A 22,391-nucleotide genomic window follows, 5' to 3' on the forward strand; every position below is an offset into this window, starting at 1 on the left:
CCGGGATTGTTGGTGCCGTCCCTGCGGGTGATCTTGTATCCGTCTGAGATGGCAATGAAGAAGTTGTGTGCTGAGGATGCTTTTATCCAGGATACTGTCATGAAGGTGATGTGTGAGGCTGTTGTGTTGAGGAGGTAAAAGAGTCCAATGGCGTGCTGGTGGACGGAGCGGGTGTGGAGTAGGAGGCACATGACCTGGTTGTTCTGACAGGGTCTGGTAGGCGGGGCAGCGCTGTGTAGGCAGTTGGAGTTGCACACTCAGCATGTGAAGGTGTCGTGTGTGCGCTTAGGGGTTGCCTCAGAGCAGGCTGTTGATTGTCTGGTGGACATTGCTTGGAGGGTGGCTGCAGCATGAGCCTGTTGTGTGACGTGGGTCATGCAAGGACAAGAGGGTCGTGCACTGTGCACGTTGCAGGCGCAGACAGTCCTGCCTTTGGCACGGCGTTGGCGCAACAGTGGCACAGACAAGCTGATGGCTGCATTAATAATGCGTGGAGGGGGAAGGGAGGAGCATTTTGGAGGCGTGTGGGTTGCAGAATCAGGGCACTCGGTGGGGCGGTGCCGCAGGTGAGGCAGCAGCAGGCAGAAGGGGTGAGAAACTAGGCAAAAAGTAGCACACAAAGACAAGGAGGTCAGAAAGGCACAGTGCAACAGGTGTATGTAAAGGAAGGAGTGTCAGGTTACTCATGGGTCACTCCGAGAAAATGTATGAACAATCACCAAAAATGACGGCCACAGGATCAGGCAACAAAATGCGGAGCTGCGCACAGGAGACACACCGTCAGCAGGCGTTGACGTCCCGTTGTGGGGAGCAACCTGCACAAATACATACACAACCAGGTACTTCATGCACAATAGAGATTATTAGCCATGAAGAACTGCATGCATGTTGCCGAAGTACACATACACTCAAATGCTCAATCTTTGACAATCATGCCATAGATGACGCATACAAACTGGCAAGAGATCTGCAGTGACAGAGATGAGGCCCTTTGGATTGTGGTGAACACCTTTATTACACAAACTCACACAAAGGGAAATGCATACATATGAACAGACTCACAGGTCAGTTGATATAACATATGGAACATACGCTGGACCCCCCCTTCACAACATGGATGTTGTAAATCCCAATGAACTGGCACACAAGTTATGGAGATGAGCCAAACACATCCTGCTGCACACGGAGAGGCTGCAATTCCCCATAGAGCCTGTTGTTGTGATGTCCCACACTATGTCCACCCGTAGCATCCGCAATGTTTCAGAGGCAAGGTTTACACACATTGATGCCTTCATCAGACCCCACACTCCACTACAGATGACTGTCAAGAAGGGTGACTATCATGTCATGGGAGTGATGCTACATGTTATATGCTCCATGGTGAGAAGACATGTATGCATGGTACCACAACATGCACAGAAGCAGTCCCCACACATTCCTAACCCGTACCACCACCAAAAAGCCTTGCTGCAATCCTTACCCAAACTGACATTTCCACATGTCTGTGCATGGAACGCTGATTCAGCACACATTGCAAGCCTCATGAGGTATAGCAGGAGGACAAAGATGACACGAGCAGACAACAGGTGCAAAAACCTGTGAATGACAGACACACAAGAAGTCACCTAAAACAATTCTCGCCGCACACATGGTCAGTTACGAAACATGAACAATGTTGGACACATGCAAATTTCAAAGAAAGTCTCTCCGCAAAACTGTGTGTCATGATATCATCACTAGAGTGACACATCAGAACACACATCAAAATCACTTTGCATTCAGTCGGCTGGACACACACATTGCAACACATGCCACTCAATGCTACAAGCTTCCACACTCATACCCAGTAACTCACCATTATGAGAAGAAGTTGCGTATGAGCTGACTCCGGATATCATCCTCCTCCTCCTCATCACTTGCCTCGTGACCAAGCCCTTGATCCTCCACGGGTGGATGTTCCTGCTCATCCGGATCCAGGATGAGTGGCACTGCGTTCTCAACTGCCATGTTGTGCAGCATGACCTTCTCCGGTGCATATGGGAGGGACCCGCCTGCAAGGCACCGGAATCGGCCAAACGTCCTCTCAATCACTCGCCTGGTCTGCCCGTGTGCATTATTGTACCACTGATCTGCAGCTGTTCTTGGGTTGCGGAGAGGTGTCAGTAGCCATGGCATGTTGGGATATCCAGAGTCCCCAACATGGAAACATCATGTAAATAAGTGGGTCAGGAGATGCCATAAGAGCCAAAGATACCACAACACACAGGACTAACAGAGTATACCCACCAACAAGACATGCTCATTCGTTGTGCAGCCGCAGCATCATTTGTGGCACCCTGCTACACCTCATGATGTAGGCATCGTTTGCTTATCCTGGAAAACGTGCACAGACATGGGAAATCAGCATGTTAGCAAGACACACCACAAGGGCATTTATTGAGTGGTAATGTTTTCGGTTGCGATAGGCTTGCTCCTGTGCCTTTGGTGGTACCAAAGCCACATGTGTCCCATCAATGGACCCAATGACATGGGGCATCCTTCCCAGGGCATAGAAATCACCCTTAACAGTTGTCAACTCCTCAGGAGTAGGAAATTTGATGAATTCATCAAAGTGCTCCAATATGGCTGCCAAAACATCACGCAGGACACGGCTGAACATTGTCTGTGACATCCCACCAACATCAGCTATGCTCAATTGAAACGTACCTGTGGCAAAAAAATGTAGGGCTGCCATCACCTTCATCTTGGGGGTCAGCGCAGTAGGATACCTGTGTCGCGGTTGGAGGTGTGGTGCCAGCTTGTTAGTCAAGTTCTCAATCAACTGTCGAGTGAATCTGTAACGACGGATGCAGGCACGTTCCCTCATGGCAGCCAAGTCTGGCATTGGTCTTGGGACATTGTTTGGAATAATGAAGATTGAGAGTCTGCCAAAATCAATGTCAATGAACATAGCACATGCTAAACTGCTACTAAACATCAGGTAACTATGGAGTCTGGTGTGTGCAATACATCCAGGACACTTATGCCAGCTTGCTGGCACTCCTACGAAAAGCCAGATACACCTGTTGATTGTCAAGTCTACATGACATGCCCTGAAATGAGCTGGGGGCCAGTCTGAGTTAACAGCCAGAGATATCACCGGAGTGACACACATCCACATAGCTGCATTGGAAGGATGTCATCTCATCCAGACAGCTGACTGCAAGGCACAAGCACAGGTCACTTGGAATGTCAAATGTACATATCGAACACATTGCGATGAAGGGGTACACGTGACAAAAAAAAAACACAGCCATTGAGACGACGTAGACATGTATGCCTGGGAAAATATGATGTCCGATGCCCACAGACCCTACAGCCGTGGGAATCCACATGTGGCATGGTGTGCGTAGATATGTGCCACGCCCATTTCCACACAGACCCATGTTGGATGCACCAACAGCAGCTGCAGTTGACAGAACACTAACAACAAGCTCATGAGAGAGGTGTGGCTCACTGGTTAGAGGCGGCAGACCCGTAAGCAGAGAATCGGCCAGGGACCAGGGTTCAATTCCCGACGCGGCAGGGTTGTGGACCAGGGTCAAAACGGACTTGATAATTCTCGCCTCGGTACCTACTCTAACCAGGAACACACTCGGCAACTCTGGGCATTAAGCTTGCCTCATCTCTACAACGGCCCCCCACAGACGCCGGGGATGCCTGGTTTCACCTTGGAGATACCCAGAAAGGGACCATCTCCCAGGGATAGCCAGGACGGGTTCCCCAGCGGTCTATAGCGCCGGGACACTTCCGAGTAGCTGTGCGCTGAATAAATTAAAATAACATAACATAACATAACATGAGAACACATGACACACACCTGACATAGTCATATAGGGGCACGCTGATCGTGACATGTCAGTTGACAGAGTGTCCCTGTCCCTGGCATCAGGAGACAGGTGCGGGTGTTGATGACTGTGCCATCCCACTGCTGCTGTGCATGACACAGTTGGACTACAGACACACATGTGGCAAGTGTCAAGGTGATGTGTGCCACATAGTGCCCCATCACACATGACATTTTCCACAGGTCATCACACATCAATTGTGCAACTAGATGAGTTGACCTGGGCAATATCACTGACTGCCACACCTAGGGCCTGCACATGAAAGTATGCAATGACAAGTACTTGATGGACATCCTTGTGCGACTCGTAGCCCTCCATTCCTGGCGTGTGTACGCCTTGTATCACCATTGTAACTGTGTGAAACGCACCGTACCCCCGCATTCATTGCGTGTGTATGCCCCGTATCACTATTGTACTGTTGCCGTACCTGTAGGTGTGAAACGCACCGTACCCCCGCATTCATTGCGTGTGTACGCCCTGTATCACTATTGTACTGGTGTCGTACCCGTACGTGTGAAACGCACTGTACCCCCGCATTCATTGCATGTGTACGCCCCATATCACTATTATACTGGTACCATACCTGTACGTGTGAAACGCACGGTACCCCCGCATTCATTGCATGTGTACGCCCCGTAGCACTATTGTACTGGTGCCGTACCTGTACGTGTGAAACGCACCATACCCCGCATTCATTGCATGTGTTTGCCCCGTATCACTATTGTACTAGTGCCGTACCTGTACGTGTGAAACACACCGTACCCCCACATTCATTGCGTGTGTTCGCCCCGTATCACTATTGTACTGGTGCCGTACCTGTACGTGTGAAACGCACCGTACCCCCGCATTCATTGCGTGTGTACGCCCCGTATCACTATTGTACTGGTACCATACCTGTACGTGTGAAACGCACCGTACCCCCGCATTCATTGCATGTGTACGCCCCGTATCACTATTGTACTGGTGCCGTACGGGTACATGTGCAACGCACCGTGCACGTCCACTTCTGTTGTTGCGGTATGCAGGGGTTGCTGGACACGCCCCCCCAAGTGACCAGACCCTGGTGGTAATGTATGGACTCCATATTATAGGTTTGGCTTTGGGTATGGGGTATGTTTCCTGCCCCTCACCCCCACCCTGGCCCCTGGGTGTTGTTCTCACCTTCTGCAGCGTGTGCGTCGGTTTCGGTGCACCAGGTCGTAGGCTAAGAGGACCGGGATGACACGTACGATGGGGCTCATGGCGTGTACATCGCGTACCGGGGCTCCGTTTGTAAGACTCTGCTTTTACGGCTGTTTTTGGCTCCCATAAGAAAAGAGCCGTACGGAGTGCCGTAGGGACGAATCGTACTTGCTGGGCCGGAAACCGCTGCTTAAATACGTCCGGATGTCGCGTACAGGCTGTTCCGGATCCGAATCGTTGGGTTTTTTACCCGTACAGTCTTTTTTACGATTCGTACGGAAAGAGGCTTTCTGTACGAATCGTACTTCCTAGGTTGTAAGGAAAGTTTACCGGGTACGAGTCGTACGGAGAAAACGCTCCGTACAATGATTCGTACAGCCTTTTTCCAGGATTGGAATCGGCCCCCTTATGTGGATGTGAGAGAGCCACAGTGATACAAGGTTAAACTTGTCTTATTTAACAAAGTAGATAAGTATATGTACAGAGTATACACCAGTTGTGTAATTTAGGGTGCTGAACAGTGAAATGTGAGGTGTTGTATAGTTCATGTATGTTGTGTTTGCATCTATGTATGCATCTGTTTTAGAAATGACAATCTGTAGAACTTAAGCAGTGTAGGCTGTGTGTTTGGTGATATGTGAATGACTGAGGACATATTCATTGAGCAATGTAAGTGTGTAAGACTGTACTGAGGGTGCAACTGGTGATGAGAGTGGTCCATGTGACATGTTATGATTGACATCTGCTGAGGAGGTGATGAGTACAGTACATTGTGTGCATGTTATGTATGTGAGAGGTGTTGTGTACATAGTGATGAAGAGTGGTGCTGTGCATGTAGGTGTGGATGTGAGAAGGGCAGCTTCAGTGTTAGATTGTTAGGATCAGGTTTGAACACTTTGAGTACAAAGCTGTAGCTTGTGGGTCGGACATGTTTTTCCATCTAGCTGCATCAGAGGGGGCTTATGACCTTCTTGTGTGTAATATCGTTTTGAAAGATGAGCATGTACTTTGAAGTGGATGTGAGACTGTCATACCTGCACAAGTAGAGTTCATGCAGGTCATGAGGTAATGTTGATATGTGTTTGCTGCAGCTTGCTGTCTGCCAATAGATGTTCATGGCTGATTGTTTTAATGGCCACTTCAGTACACTCACATATGCAAGAACTATTGGCATCACAGGATAAGTTTGCTCCACCTAGCCTTGCCTTGTCTGAGTTGTGTGTGGGCATAAGTGGTGAGTTACCCTTTGTATGTGGTTGCAGTAAGTTATTGGTCATTCTTGCCCTTGAATACTGCCCTGTGATTGATGTAGTGATTACTAACATTGCAATGTCATGATTCCGGAACATTGGATGGCAGGCCATTGCTTAGAGGGCAATAGCCCCGGCAATTGAAAAGTCAAGGGCGTGTATTGTTGTGCTACCTGGGGTCAGACAACTCCAAAAACGCATCCCCATACTTCCCAGTAGACTACATATGCATACATTGCTTGGAGGGCAAAAGCCCCGTGAATTGAAAAGTCAAGGATGTGTGTTGTTGTGCCACCTGGGGTCAGACTACTCCAAAAATGCATCCCCAAACTTCCCAGTAGACTACATGTGCATGCATAGGTATTGGTGGCGTTCTGACTTTGAGTATGCGAAGTATGGGGACACCAAGGGAGATGGGCTCATTGTGATGATATCTCTGGTTGTGCTGAGGAAAACACATTGCACTGCGAGCAAACACACTCAGTTCCATAAGTGTTTGCATTCTCGACATTTTGGAACCTCTAATCGGGTTTGGCAAGGGTAGCACTTGTGTGTGTCCATGAGGCCTCCCATTGTGCCCATTAAATACTGCCATAGAGCATGATTGAAAAATGTCTTTGTTGAAGGTCTCCTTGACGTTTTCATAGATTTGGAGACAGTGTTTTCGTGCCAGATGTGGACAAAGCAGACTTCATATCCCCAGGCTTGAGAATGACTATGTCAATTGTGTTGGAGAGCCACAGATTGAGCCACCCCCTCAGCATCCTCACCCATGCTGGCAGCTTATCTTACACATTGAGCTGTGCACTAGACACCCCACAACTGTTGGTTGATCCTACGTCCTTAGACCCATGCATACTCCTACTACTCTGCAGGACACAATCTGCTCATTCAAAATGGAATTATTATTTTGCAACACACACTGCAGCCTGAGGAGCTAGATGCCGAATTGCTGACAGTAGACACATATAGATTGGGAGTTGTGTGCAGCGCACCCAGTCCACACATGGTTACACTATCCTACATTGTTGTTGGCCCATGCTTCTTTCAAATCCAAGATGGATTTTGTCTACAAATATTTCCCTGACGACTATGACACAACAACTTCTGTGTTGCTTTAGTGGAGGCACTGTATCAGTATTGAGTTGCTTGGTAAGTTGACTACTGTGTTGTCTTGGCCAATATCCTCAGGGCTTTACTGTATACAGATGCATCACAATGTCATACTATTGTGAGTGCATTGTAGTTCTGTTGCCTTGCGATGTTTCAGTGTGTGTTGTGGTGGACTCATGCATGAACTTTGTGATACATACTTATGTGTGGTTATGGCAATTCCTGTTCCACCGTAAAATGTGTGTTTGTCCTAGTATATAGCAGGTTAAGTGTACGTACCTGATGATGACATTCCCTCATTCACGAAATGCTATAGACCCATGTTCAGATTGGGATCACAATGATGCTCAGGCACTCTGAAAGTAATTGGCACACAATCTGTAATCATCTCTTTTATTGTGGCCTCTGTGCTTTTGACTGTCAAGGGGGGTTTCAATAAGGCACACAGCTGCTAATCAAGGGGTGGTGTGTAGGTTAAACAGTCCAATTGTGACTTGTCACCCTGCAAGGCCCTTACATACAATGCAACCTCCCTGCACCTGCCATGACCTGAAAGTGATGGTTGTGTGGGGGAAATGACACTATCTCTGTCAAGGCACATAAGGCAGTGCATCAAGGTGAGTATGCTCGAAAGGTTGCCCCCCAACCTCAATTTACAGCACAGCTGGTGAGCTGACAGAAACTGGCACCACAATGCAGTGGCCTGTTGGGGACTGTGGAAGTGAGTCAGTCTCTTTCTCCCAGGTAGCATGTAAGTTAAAGGAGGCCCTGAAAGTTGTTCCAAGAAACCCCCCATACATACGGGCATGTCGTACAGGATACAAGCAGGCTCTAGCTACCCGTAAGAGAGCTCTGAAGGAGGAGGCATGGAGGGAGTTGCTAGAGTCTAGCACATTAAGGAATGGCACACGGTTTTGGGGCATTGTCAACAGACCCCTGTTTTCTGAAGACACAGGCAACATCTTAGATTCCCACATCACGGAAGAGGAATGGGTGGCCCACTTTTCATCTATGTTTAAGGGTTTCATGGGTTACCACGACCAGTTACCCCGGGCAACAAACACTGACTATCTGTTTTTGGAGTTAACAGAGGAAGAGGCGGGAATTGCAGGCCTAACCAGTAACAAAGCTCCTGGACCGGACGGAATTCCGCCGGACCTTTACAAATCGGATCCATCTCTCTGGGCCCCGATCCTGGTGGCTGTATTGAATGCAGCGGCCAGGGATGGTAGCCCCGAATCCTGGGCCATCTCTACCATCGTGCAAGTGTTTAAAAAGGGGGATTGAAACAGTACGCACTGCAACCGGCCTATCTCTCTCATTGACTCTGTAGTTAAGGTGGTGGGAGGGGTACTATTGCAAAGACTACCTTTATGGGCAGAGGAGCATAATATCCTTGCTGACACCCAATATGGGTTTCGTGCGGGGAGGTCGACGGTGGCCCAATGTTTAAACCTTTACCTGATCCTTGGCAAGTACATGTTGGCCCGCCCAGGTACAATCTACATGGCCTTCATGGACCTATCTTCTGCGTTTGACTGTGTAAACCGGGTCAAATTGTGGCAGTCCATGAGGGCCATGGGGGTGGAGGCCTCTATTGTGGACTTTCTAACGGATCTGCATAGGGATACCAAGGCAAATATTAGATATGCACAGGATCTCCGGGTTTCCAAGGAATTCAATATTGAAAGAGGGGTGAGGCTGGGCTGTATTCTTGCCCCCTTCCTGTTTAACCTATACATCAATGATCTTGAAGGAGCCCTGGTAGCCACGGGGGCGGATTTCCCGCGTGTAGGTCACTGGGGTCTTCCAGTCCTCCTATATGCGGATGACGCCGTCCTGATAGCGAGAACTGCTAGAGGACTCCAATCTTTACTAGACGCTTTCTTGAAGTTTATGGGGTCCTGTGACTTAGCGATTAATAATGTAAAATCCTATGTCTTGCAGGTAGGGGCTCGTCCCACGAAAAAGTATTCTTTTTCCGTAGGTTCTGCGAAGGTCCCCACAACATCAGTTTTTTCATACCTGGGGGTCCTGTTGGATGATCGCTTGAAGAGGGGGCCCCTTATTCTAAGGAAAATGGGGGAGCTTATCCGAATAACTGCTGCCATTTTCAAATTTGCTGCTAAGACGGGGAAGCGCCCAATTGTAGCCTTGCTGAAAATCTATCAGGCTAAGGGAGTGTCAACTGCATGTTACGGTAGTGAAGTCTGGGGGTATACCACAGCTGATGCGCTGCAGGTGGCAGAGAATAACTTTTTAAAGCGCCTACTGGGAATACCAACCTATTTATCTAACCTAATAGCTCATGAAGAACTGGGGGCCCCATTTTTAGGTGATACTATTGCCTTGCGTCCCCTAGTGTTCTGGCTTAAGTGCTGGCCAAACAAGGAGCTAAAGCTCACCCAGCAGATCCTAACAGACTGTATGACCCTGGAACAAATGTCCAGAATTCCATGGTTGCAGTATGTTAGAGGTCGCTTTATGGAGTTGGGGTGCCTGGAACTTTTCTCAAAACCGTCAACTATAACAAAAAAGGATGTGGAACTGGTTAAAAAAGCATTTATTTGCACCAGGAAGCTAGAAAGAGATGAACAGGAATTATGTAAACCAAGTGTCCGTAAATTTCTGACCCTAAAAACCCATCCGTTGGCTGAGCCATACCTTTTGGGAACATTGACCACCTATGAGCGGTTTTTCTGTCCCGGTTTCGTCTCGATTTTTTCCATCTTTTAATTGCCGTTCCGAAAGGGTGTAGCAGAGGACAGGTGTTAGCACCCTGTGGTTGTGACAACCTGTCTCCACAGGACCTGCTACACTTTATGTTCCTCTGCAAATTCTATGAAGTACCTCGGAGACATATTTTACTCCCCCTTTTAAAGAGGCTTAATTTTAACCAGGTTCGCCCAGCACTTTTGTATTTACAGCTGTTGAAACCAGACTGTATAATCTTTATTGTAGGCTATCTGAAATCTTTGGTGAGAACCAGGGCCTGCCTGGAATATTAGTTATTTCAGGGGGAGGAGGTACTCATAGTTTTAAGGTATGTCTCTTATGTGTTCTCTATTTTTAGCACAGAAACGTACTTATTGTACTTGCCATATTTTATTTGTAATCTTTTATGGCTATGGACTGTAAATTATTTTAATGTACTTTTTTTATGGGATGTGTATATACATTGTGACTTTTATGGTTTTCACATTGTAAAACCGAATAAAGTTTTATGAAATGAAATGAGTCAGTCTCTTGGTGTGGTTTACAAAGGCCCCAACACTGTGTGCCAGAGGTGACCCTGATGCACTGGCCCATCGACCAATGCCCAATTGCTGGCATTGCCAATCCAAGCCTATGCAGTACACTTTCTTATCGAACTCAACGCCCGTAGAGTTCTATGGGCTTCGGCCGATTGTGTGTGTCAGCCAAGTCTGAGACAGCTTCCCCACACACACAGACAGTCCTTGAGCTGCTGTAGGTGGCTGGTCTGTACTGTTTGGGCATCAGCCCCGAGCATTTCACAGGTTATTAAGGGACCATTTACTAGATGATGAGGCTTTGTTTGTTTTTCAACGGTCCCTAGAGCACCAGCATCTCCACCCTGCCCATTCCTCAAAGTTACAAGTTACTTTTGCTGCAACAGTGTGGGAATGCATTTCCTGAAAAATGACCTTTGTGTTTGCCTTTTTAGACATTCCTGCAGCATGAAATCCACCTGTAGGTATTGAGGCACTTTACATGAGCACCATTTACATTGTTCAAGTACACATTGCTGGTGGTATTAGCCCCAAATGGCTCCAAATTGCTGGGGGTATTAGCCCCTCATACCCTAGATTCACCTCTACATTTCTGGGGGTATTAGCATCCCAAACTCCAAATTGGGTCTACATTGCTGGGGGTATTAACCCCCAACCACAGATTTGCCTCTAAATTACTGGGGGTACTAGCCCCCCAAACCCAGATTTGTCTTTAAATTGCTAGAGGTATTAGCCCCCCTAACCCCAAATTGAATGAACATTGCTGGGGGTTTTAGCCCGCCAAACCCCAAATTGGCTCAACATTGCTGGGGGTACTAACCCCCAACCTCAGATTTGCATCTACATTGCTGGGAGTATTAGCCCCCCAAATCCCAGATTCCCTCTATATTGCTGGAGGTATTAGCCCCCCAACTCCAGATTTGCCTCTACATTGCTGGGGGTGCTAGTCCCCCTGACCCAATATTTGCATCTACATTGCTGGGGGTACTAGCCCCCCAACCACTTATGTACCTCTATATTGCTGGAAGTATTAGCCCCCAAACCCAAGATTTGCATCTACATTGCTGGGGTATTAGCCCCCCAATCCCAAAGTAGCTCAACATTGCTGGGGGTACTAGCCCCTGACCCCTGAATTGTCTCTAAATTGCTGGGGGCATTATCTCCCAACACCAGATTTGCCTCTACATTGCTGTGTTCATTATACCTCCAACACTAGATTTGCCTCTACATTGCTGTGAGTATTTGCCCACCAGCCCCCCTTTATTTTTTATTTTATTTTATTTATTTATTTATTTTTCCTCATTTACTGCCATGGTTCCAGACTACTGAGAGCCAACTGTATGGGTGGTGAGAGTTGCGAGTGTTGCCGTTGCGCTGTCACAGCCGATGCTGGAAGGGCAGTAGATGACAAGTCAAATACAGGAGCCCTACAGCTGCCGTGGCCACCTCAGCAGCTCAACCCTTACTAGTCAACCGACAGAAGTTAACCAACTTTAAGGTTATATATGCCGTTGCCGTTAAAACCGGCGAACCTGGACGATAGAAAAATGAACCATCGGAAAAGCAAAAAACAGCAAGATAGTACTATGGCAGAATAATCATCGGAGCTGGGGGAAAAAAAAAAAAAAAAAAAAATAAATAAAGGGGGGCTGGTGGGCAAATACTCACAGCAATGTAGAGGCAAATCTAGTGTTGGGGGTATAATGCCCCCCTTTATGTCTGAATTGCTGGTAGTATTAGCCCCCCCCCCTGCAAGTATCCCTCCTCTCAATTTGGCTGTACCTGTGTCCCTGCTTTCACTTGTATTGTGTTGCGTGAGGTAGTTACGTTATTCTGTATGGGTAGGTGTCTAACTTACCATCTGCGACATCGACGTCAGTTGGGGTTGTAGTATTTTTTGGAGATGTAGAGTATAGGGATGACATGTCTGATGGGATACATGGCTGCACAGTCTCGGTCGCAGGAATCGCGTTGTAGTGCAAATCGGAGCTGAAATACTCCCCTACCGGACGCTCTGATATGTTGGTTGTGGTGACCGATTCGGCGCATAGGAAGTACACATTGTACTTGGGCGTTCAGAATCGTACTGGGAAGTGCCTCCGGATGACTCCATTCAGCTTTTCTGGAGAGTTCTCGTTTGGAAAATGAAGACAGAATTGGAGCGACCAAGTCGTTCGGTAAGTAAAGGGTTTAAGGGCATCGTACTGCGTCATTTGCTTAAATGGATCCCAGTACGAGTCAGTTAGAAGGTCCAACTCCAGACGGCTCTGGGATGGCCTTCCTGAGGAGATCGAAATCGGGCCCTTAGTAGGAATCTTTCAGTTTCGAAGATGGCCTTCTATTAGGAAAGCTGACTGATGGCCTCAGCCATCCAGGTACCTCAGACACCATACTGTGAATGAGCTGCTTAGGGTTTAGAGCATGATTTAGAATTTGAAGGGAAAGGGAAACCATCCAAATTCTGAAGGGAACTCCAATTAGCAGGCAGTTGCATTTTCTTCACAATGACACCCGTATTCTGAAGGAAATTCAACAGGTGGACTATTATGTATATTTACTCTATAAATTAAAGGATTCCAATTCCCTCCATATTCCATTCGAGGCCCTTAATGTCACCACATTAGAGTATGGAAATGAGAAACATTTCAAAATATTTGTTTTCCTCTTATTTCCACATACTTAAAGCAAACATTTCTCATCTTCCCAATCATATGTGAAGGGTTGGGTAATTAGTGCACTCACCAAATTGTCAGCAACACATACACCTAGATGTTTCATGTATAATAATGTTAGGTGAAAACTAATTGTGAACACCCATCACGAAACACCTTAAGGTGTGTTCAACACTTTTGCAAGTTTCAAGTAAGTTAGAGAAAATTAAAATGTATATATGTATAAGGAAGGGAAATTATGCCCATGTATTTAATACACTTATACCGGAGTTAGAACAGTGTTTTCATTGAGAAACATAGGGGTTGTTACAAAAAAAAGTTCCCTTAGTAACTTCCATTGGAAAATTAGCTCTCTGCAAGGGAAAAAAATGTCAAATAGATTTACACCAATGTTAGCAAAGTGCCTTTGCTTAGTTTGATTTAATTTCGCCCTGGGTGAAATTTTTATGACACCAGCCAAATTGGTGTAGTTTCATAATCTTCTGTGAAGGAAGGTATTATGTGATGATGATGGATAGACTTCACCATGCAATACTATATCAAACTCCTTGGATTCACATTAATAACCCTGTGTCAACGTGGAAATCACAACAAGGAGGTACAATGTGATAGACACCAGATAACACGTCAAATGACAGCATCAAAATCAACACCACTCCGCAAAATGCGAAACGCGAACGTGGAAATTCATGCGATGAGGCCAATCACGGCACAAAAAGTACCGAAAATTAGCCACAGGCCTGCAAATCCCATGCGTCTTGTGGGAAAATGCACCATAAAAACCACAGAAACCACACACCAGAAACAAGCCTAAGCAATGAGCGACATGGATACACCCTGACCCAGCACAGAGGACAATGCAAACCCCACAACCCCCCACAGACCACCAGCAAGGAACAAAGGGCACGGGGAAGGCCAAGGAGAAAAGGGAGAGGAAGACAGGGTGCAGACCGCAGGAAAACAAAACCAGCGTCATGGAGGTGACAGAACACTACCAGCAACTGACCCACACACAGACTACCTGGAATGCAGCCGGAGTGTCAAGGAGGCCAATGGAGGAGGCCATGAGGCGCCAGCAGGACGTGACAGCCTAAACCAGGTACAAACCCCTGCCAACAGGAAGGCAGCAACGGCGACAGGAGGTGGCAATTCAGCGCCACAGGAGGAGCTGGAGGAAACCCATGCCACAGTCATCAGTGTGGAGACGGTGCAAGGAGTAGGGAGTAAGGACAAAGTTCGAGAGGACATACCAACATCAACAGGGAAAGTAACGGACAGGGACTGGGTGGCTAGGGGGATATGGGCTCAATGACACACATGCACAACGAGGCATAGCATACTGCACACCCACAATTACCCAGGATCATGTCCCACATCCCCTTGGCACATTGCAGCACACACACACATAGCAAGAACAGCACACCCACATCGACGACAATGTGGTACAATGCGCATAGCCGACATTGCAGAACAGAGGACACAACTGGCTCTGCACATGCACAGAAACATGCCTACCACATCTGACAGAGCAGGAAACTGTGAAATGGAAATGTAGACGTATGACCTCACATCCGTCATGTAGTCCAAATCCACACTGTCCCGCAGAAGAATCCAGCACCTCACAAACAGTCACAATGTACATTCCCAAACAGCCTTCATGTAAACCAGAACAATGCGCCAGCATACATGTCAACACAATGTCAACATGCAGCTCCCCTTTATTTTGAAGAGGGGCACACAACTCAGCCAGCAGAGCATAAAAGACAACACATTTGTGATAATGGAGAGGACAATCGCACCTTCAACACCGACGCCCTGCAACAGCCCATGGATATCCCACGCAAACCACCACCAGGACCAGGGCAGGCAAGCTACTCAGAGGAGAACACAGCCCCTGCAACAGACCACAAAGCAGGAAGCACACACAAGCACAGCTGGCCCACAACACTTCACCCACCCACACATATGTTAGAGGGAGACCCACCGGGTAGTCGGGGAGACTAATCCGGCACCTTCCTACCGCAAAGTTATAGCCGAGCGCCGCTGAGAAGCCCCCTCGGGGAGGTCTTTCTCCTATGATCGTACTAGGCCCAGTAACACCACCACACAGGACTCAATAGCAGTTGCGAGATTAGGTTCTTTATCAGCAGTAATACGTGCAATATTTTACAGAGGGATCGAGGGATCCTGCCAGAGTCTCAGTGTTCGTTCACGAGGATAGGGTAGCGGGACAGTCTTAGTGCCAGCCAGGCACGGGAGGGCTCTGCGCCAGACCTTGGATGCTGGTCTCAGAGCGGCTCGGACGTGGAGAGCCGCGACGTCGTCTGCAGGGCTCAGATGGTAGTTCCGCTTAGGTCGAGCCGCGACGAGGTCAGCTGGGCTCTGGTGGTAAGGTTCAACAAGGTCGGGCCGCGACAGCGTCAGCAGGGCCCCAAAGGTTCGTGAAGGTCTTTAAGCACGGTGGAGCCGCGACGTCGTCAGCAGGGCTCAGATGGTAGTTCCGCTTAGGTCGAGCCGCGACGAGGTCAGCTGGGCTCTGGTGGTAAGGTTCAACAAGGTCGGGCCACGACAGCGTCAGCAGGGCCCCAAAGGTTCGTGAAGGTCTTTAAGCACGGTGGAGCCGCGACGTCGTCAGCAGGGCTCAAGGGTTGGTTCAGGGTGAGTCTTCTTCCGTAGGGTCAGCCGCGATCCGATCAGCAGGGCTCTTGACTCCAGGATACAACTACTGCCCTGTTGTCGGGTCGCCCCAGATATAGGACGGGAGCCCTTTGATGTCCGGACCCGTGCGCCCGGAGGGGGCGGAGAGGCCGGGGAGGGAGCGGCCAGACGCCCAGCAGGAGAGGCGCCAGGCCCCCGAGAGCTGTGGGGCGATCGCACCTAGGTGTGGAAGGACGGTTGGGGGTCCCATCGATACTGCCCTCCGCTGGGAGTGGGAAGGGCTCACGTGGTATCCCCCGGGCCAGGGGTTGGCGTCTCGATGTCGGGCCTCGCTGGGACCGAGGCCGGGTAGAGCAGGGTCATACAGGTGGTCACGTGGAGTGACGTGCAATCCAAGATGGAGGAGCCCCGATGTGCATGGGACCTCGTGCGGCTTAGCGCGGGGAAACAGGACCATGCTACGAGGCCGGCTCCCACACGCGTCCCCCCCAGCTGAAGGCAGGGAGAGTCACCCATCTTCTTGGGGGTTCTCCTCGCCGAGGCGGAAGAATCGGGACAGGCCGTCAGCATTGGCGTGGTCGTTGCCGGGCCGGTGTTCAACAGTGAAGTCCATCCCTTGCAGCGAGATGGACCAGCGTAACAGCTTGGGGTTTTCGCCCCGCATTTGCATGAGCCACCGCAAGGGCCGGTGGTCAGTCTGGACCCTGAAGTGGGTACCGAAAAGGTAGGGCCGGAGCTTCTTGAGAGCCCATACCACAGCGAAGGCCTCCCGCTCGATGGTGCTCCACCTCTGTTCTCGCGGCAGCAGTCGGCGGCTGATAAAGGCCACCGGTCAGTCGAGGCCCTTGGCATCCACTTTTAACCGGAGGGGGGCCACCTGGCCACTCCCCACCTGATGGCCCAGATAGGTCACAGATCCTTGACCGATCTGGCACTTGCTGGCCTTAATTGTGAGCCCGGCTCTTTGGAGAGCGGCCAGGACTTCCCCAAGGTGTCCTAGGTGCGCGGCCCAGTGGTCGCTGAAGACAGCAATGTCATCGAGGTAGGCCGCGCTGAAGGCTTCGAGACCGGCCAGGACCTTATTTACCAGCCTCTGAAAGGTCGCTGGGGCGTTCTTCATGCCGAAGGGCATCACCCGGAAGTGGTAGTGGCCGTCGGGGGTAGAGAAAGCTGATCGTTCTTGGGCGCCGGGAGTGAGCTTGATCTGCCAGTACCCAGCGGTGAGATCAAAGGTGCTTAGGTAGCGGGCGGCCCCTAAGCGAGCAATCAGCTCATCGGCTCGTGGCAAGGGGTGGGCATCGGTCTTGGTAACTGCGTTCAGGCCCCGGTAGTCGACACAGAATCTGAGTTCGGGGGCCGTGCCGGGGCCGCGGCGGCCTTCGGCACAAAGACTACCGGGCTGGCCCACGGGCTGTCGGAAGGCTCGATGACTCCGAGGGCGAGCATCTTGGCGACCTCGGTCTTTATGCAGGCCCGGACTCGGTCAGGCACTCTATAAGCGCGGTGTTGTACAGGGGGGCTATCCCCCGTGTCCACGTCGTGGATGCACCAGGGGGTTACCCCGGGCGTGAGAGAGAAGAGGGCAGCGAAGGGTTGCAGTAGCTTCTGGCAATCATGGCGCTGTTCTGGTGTCAGGGTGGCGGAGAGGTGGACGCCCTCCAAGGAGCCGTCTTGGCTCAAGGACCCCAGGAGGTCTGGTAGGGGCTCGGAGTCACTTTCACCCCCTTCGTCGGTAGCCAGTAGTAAGCTTAGTTCAGTTCGGGCAAAATGGGGCTTGAGCCGGTTGGCGTGCAGGACCCTGAGGGGGTTCCTCGGAGACTCCATGTCGACCAGGTACGTGACGGGGCTCTTCCTTTCAACTATCTTGAAGGGCCCGGTCCACTTGTCCTGCAGGGCGCAGGGGTCCACGGGTGACATGACCCAGACTTGCTGGCCCGGCTCAAACTCGACGGCTGAGGCATTCTCGTCATACCAGCGTTTCATATCTTCTTGGCTGGCTTCAAGGTTGGCTTCTGCTAGGGCACGGAACTTTCGAGTCTGGTTCCGCAAGGTCAGGAGGTACCGGTAGACGTGCGGCGGGGCACTTTGGACGTTCGCCTCCCAACCCTCCTTGACCAGGCTGAGGGGCCCTCGGACGGGGTGCCCATACAACAGTTCGAAGGGGCTGAAGCCCAGGGACTTCTGTGGTACCTCCCGGTAGGCGAACAGGAGGCAGGGCAACAGGACATCCCATCTCCTCCTGAGGGGCTCTTCCAGGCCCTTGATCATCCCCTTCAGGGTTCGGTTGAACCGCTCGACCAGTCCGTTCCCCTGGGGGTGGTAAGGGGAGGTGAATTTATAGGTGACCCCACATTGTTGCCAGAGGGATCTCATGTACTTCGAGATAAAGTTTGTCCCCCTGTCGCTCACCACTTCTCGGGGGAACCCCACCCTGGAGAAGATGCCCATCAGGGCCCGGCCCACCACTGGAGCGGTCACAGTTCGGAGGGGAACAGCTTTGGGGTACCGGGTGGCGTGGTCGACCAGTACCAGGATGAAGCAGTGGCCCAGGGCGGTTCGGGGGTCGAGCGGCCCCACGATGTCGATCCCCACTCGTTCGAATGGGGTGCGGACGGCTGGAAATGGTTGTAGGGGGGCTTTCACTCGTCCCCCAGTCTTCCCGCTAGCTTGGCAGGTCGGGCAGGACCGGCAGTGCTGGTCCACGTCTCGTCTCATTCGGGGCCAATAGAAATGGGTCACGAGGCAGCTGTACGTCTTGTCCCGCCCGAGATGTCCGGCGAGGGGCACGTCATGTGCCAGGTTCAAGAGGAATTCTCGAAATCGGAGGGAGACCACCAGCACCCGGCTGGCCCCTAGTTCGGCGACTTTCTGCTCGCTATACAACAAGTCATTGTCCCAATAGACCCAGTGGGTTCCCGAGGGGTCCCCCGCAGCCTGGGCGGCCGCCTGCTGTCGGGCCCCCTCGAGGGACGGGCAGCCCTTCTGTTCTTGCTGGAATTGTTCGCGGGTGGGGCCCCCGTCGTGGCGCCACTGGGCCAGCTCGGGGATCTCGCTGAGGGGAGCGGCCTCGTTGGGAGAAAGTTCGGACGGCCCGGCCTCCTCGTCAGGTTCCTCCGGGCCGGAGGAGGTGGATTGTTCGGGGCCCGCCGGCTTGTCGGGGGCCAGGGCCGCAGCTGGCTGGACGGTCATGGACCGAGTGGTGGCGCAGGCCCACTCGGGTAGTCCTAGCATCCCCAGATGCTCTCGGCGCTCCACCTTGGCCCAGGGGGAGCTCTCTAGGTCGTTCCCCAGGAGGCAGTCCACCGGGGCGTCGTCGCGGACAGTCACTTTTAGGGTGCCGGACACTCCTCCCCACTCGAAGGGTATTCGGGCCATCCGGCACATGCTCTCGGTGTTGTCGGCGGTCCGGACAGGGCAGAGGACATGTGGTAGGATCTGTTCGGGGGTCACCAGATGGCAGCGGACAGCGGTCACACTGGCCCCAGTGTCCCGGAGGGCCTCGGCCCGTCGCCCATTGATGGTTACCCACTGTTGGTACTTCTGGGTGTTGCTTGGGATGGTGGCGCGGGGCACCATTTCTCGGGAGCCTAGGCATACAAGCGACATGGCGGCTGGTTCCCACTTGGGGGACCCGTCGTCGTGGTTCTCCTCCTCGTCCTCTCCCTCCCCTAGGGCTGTGGCGGCAATTTGTCGGGGAGGTGGCCCCGTGGTCCTGTTCCGTCGGTTCACGGGGCAAGCCGGGTCACTGGCATAATGGCCGGTCTGTTGACATCCGAAGCAGGTTACTGTCGGTCGTGGTCCAGACCGGGCGATAGGGGTCCCTCTTCGGCCCTGGGTCGGGGAAGCGGGGTTGGTTGTTTGCCCTCGTGGCGGACTTCGGGGCGGTCCAGCTGGGAATTCTCGACTGCGGTGGGACCCCCCTCCTCCGCCGCGCTGGCGGGGAGGTCCCGTGGTGCTCCATTGGTAGTCCCCCACGGGGTTCCGGGGGACCCGGGTGTTAACCCATCGGTCCGCTTCGGCGGCGAGCTTCCGGGGCTCGGTCAGGTTACTGTCCAGGAGGTGTTGCCTTAGTTCCACAAAGCAGTTGTTGGCGAGGTGCTCCCAGACAATGAGGTTCGAATAGTTCGTTATATGAGGTGACCTTGCTCCCTTTGATCCATCCTTCCAACGCTCGGCTGAAGAAGTCCACGTATTCGACCCATGTGGTACCGGGGATCTTCTTGCAGTCCCGGAAGCGTTGCCGGTACATCTCGGCCGACAGTCCGTAGCGTGTGAGTAGGGCTTCCTTCATGTGGTCGTACGAGGTCATCACTGCGTCGGGGAGTTGCAGCAGGGTATCCCGTCCCTCGCTGAGGAACCTCCCCCATAGGCCGGCGCCCCAATCCTTCCGGGGTACCCGATGGGAGGTCATGGCGACTTCGTACGCTCGGAACCATTGCTGGATGTCGTCATTTTTATAGTACTCCTTGACGACATCCTTGGGGATGTGAACCTTTGGCTCGGTCGGGGGCAGAGCGTCCCGGGCTCCGGGGTTGCTGGTCTCCCCAGTTTTAGCTTTTAGTTCAAGTTCTTTAAGGCTCCTCTCGTGCTCGAGGGTTAGCCGTCTCTCCTCTAGCTCCCGATGCCTTTTCTTCTCCTCGATCTCTTCTTGTAGTCGTAGTTGCTCCAGGGCTATCTTTTTCTCCACTAGTAGGAGCTCACCGTCCAGCCGGAGTCGGGCAAGGTCCATTTCGTGTGTCCGGGCCCTTTCCCGTTCTCGTATCTCTTCGGGGGAAAGGCTGGTGTCTGGGATGGTTCGCTCCCCGTTTGTCGGGGCCGTGGTCGGCAGGTTTCCGTCCCGGGCCGAGGTCCCTTCGGCTCGGGGTGGAGGGGTCTCGGTTTCTGCCCAGGCTTTCAGGGCTTTCTGCATTTCTTCCTTGGTGCCCAATCCTGTGGTTGGGATCCCTTTGTCTTTGCAGAATTGTTTGAGTTCCTTGTGGGTGTATTCCTCCAGTTTCTCCAACTGGAAGGTTGCGGCCACGGTTGCTTCTTGGCCATCCATGGTTCCCTTTTTCTCTTCTCGTCTGGTCAGGTAGTGGTTGCGTTACTTGCTTGTACGATTGCGTTTGCTCGGATCCCGTCGCTGGCCACCAAATGTTGGAGGGAGGCCCACCGGGTAGTCGGGGAGACTAATCCGGCACCTTCCTACCGCAGAGTTATAGCCGAGCGCCGCTGAGAAGCCCCCTCGGGGAGGTCTTTCTCCTATGATCGTACTAGGCCCAGTAACACCACCACACAGGACTCAATAGCAGTTGCGAGATTAGGTTCTTTATCAGCAGTAATACGTGCAATATTTTACAGAGGGATCGAGGGATCCTGCCAGAGTCTCAGTGTTCGTTCACGAGGATAGGGTAGCGGGACAGTCTTAGTGCCAGCCAGGCACGGGAGGGCTCTGCGCCAGACCTTGGATGCTGGTCTCAGAGCGGCTCGGACGTGGAGAGCCGCGACGTCGTCTGCAGGGCTCAGATGGTAGTTCTGCTTAGGTCGAGCCGCGACGAGGTCAGCTGGGCTCTGGTGGTAAGGTTCAACAAGGTCGGGCCGCGACAGCGTCAGCAGGGCCCCAAAGGTTCGTGAAGGTCTTTAAGCACGGTGGAGCCGCGACGTCGTCAGCAGGGCTCAGATGGTAGTTCCGCTTAGGTCGAGCCGCGACGAGGTCAGCTGGGCTCTGGTGGTAAGGTTCAACAAGGTCGGGCCGCGACAGCGTCAGCAGGGCCCCAAAGGTTCGTGAAGGTCTTTAAGCACGGTGGAGCCGCAACGTCGTCAGCAGGGCTCAAGGGTTGGTTCAGGGTGAGTCTTCTTCCGTAGGGTCAGCCGCGATCCGATCAGCAGGGCTCTTGACTCCAGGATACAACTACTGCCCTGTTGTCGGGTCGCCCCAGATATAGGACGGGAGCCCTTTGATGTCCGGACCCGTGCGCCCGGAGGGGGCGGAGAGGCCGAGGAGGGAGCGGCCAGACGCCCAGCAGGAGAGGCGCCAGGCCCCCGAGAGCTGTGGGGCGATCGCACCTAGGTGTGGAAGGACGGTTGGGGGTCCCATCGATACTGCCCTCCGCTGGGAGTGGGAGGGGCTCACGTGGTATCCCCCGGGCCAGGGGTTGGCGTGTCGATGTCGGGCCTCGCTGGGACCGAGGCCGGGTAGAGCAGGGTCACACAGGTGGTCACGTGGAGTGACGTGCAATCCAAGATGGAGGAGCCCCGATGTGCATGGGACCTCGTGCGGCTTAGCGCGGGGAAACAGGACCACGCTATGAGGCCGGCTCCCACAACATAGCACCCCAATGCCATGTGTCATCACGCCAAAAGGAGGTGGCCCAACAGGTGGGGTGGGTACCGAACTCA

The sequence above is a fragment of the Triturus cristatus genome, chromosome 2_2 (genome assembly GCF_964204655.1).
Source record: "Triturus cristatus chromosome 2_2, aTriCri1.1, whole genome shotgun sequence".
NCBI classification, from domain to species: domain Eukaryota; kingdom Metazoa; phylum Chordata; class Amphibia; order Caudata; family Salamandridae; genus Triturus; species Triturus cristatus.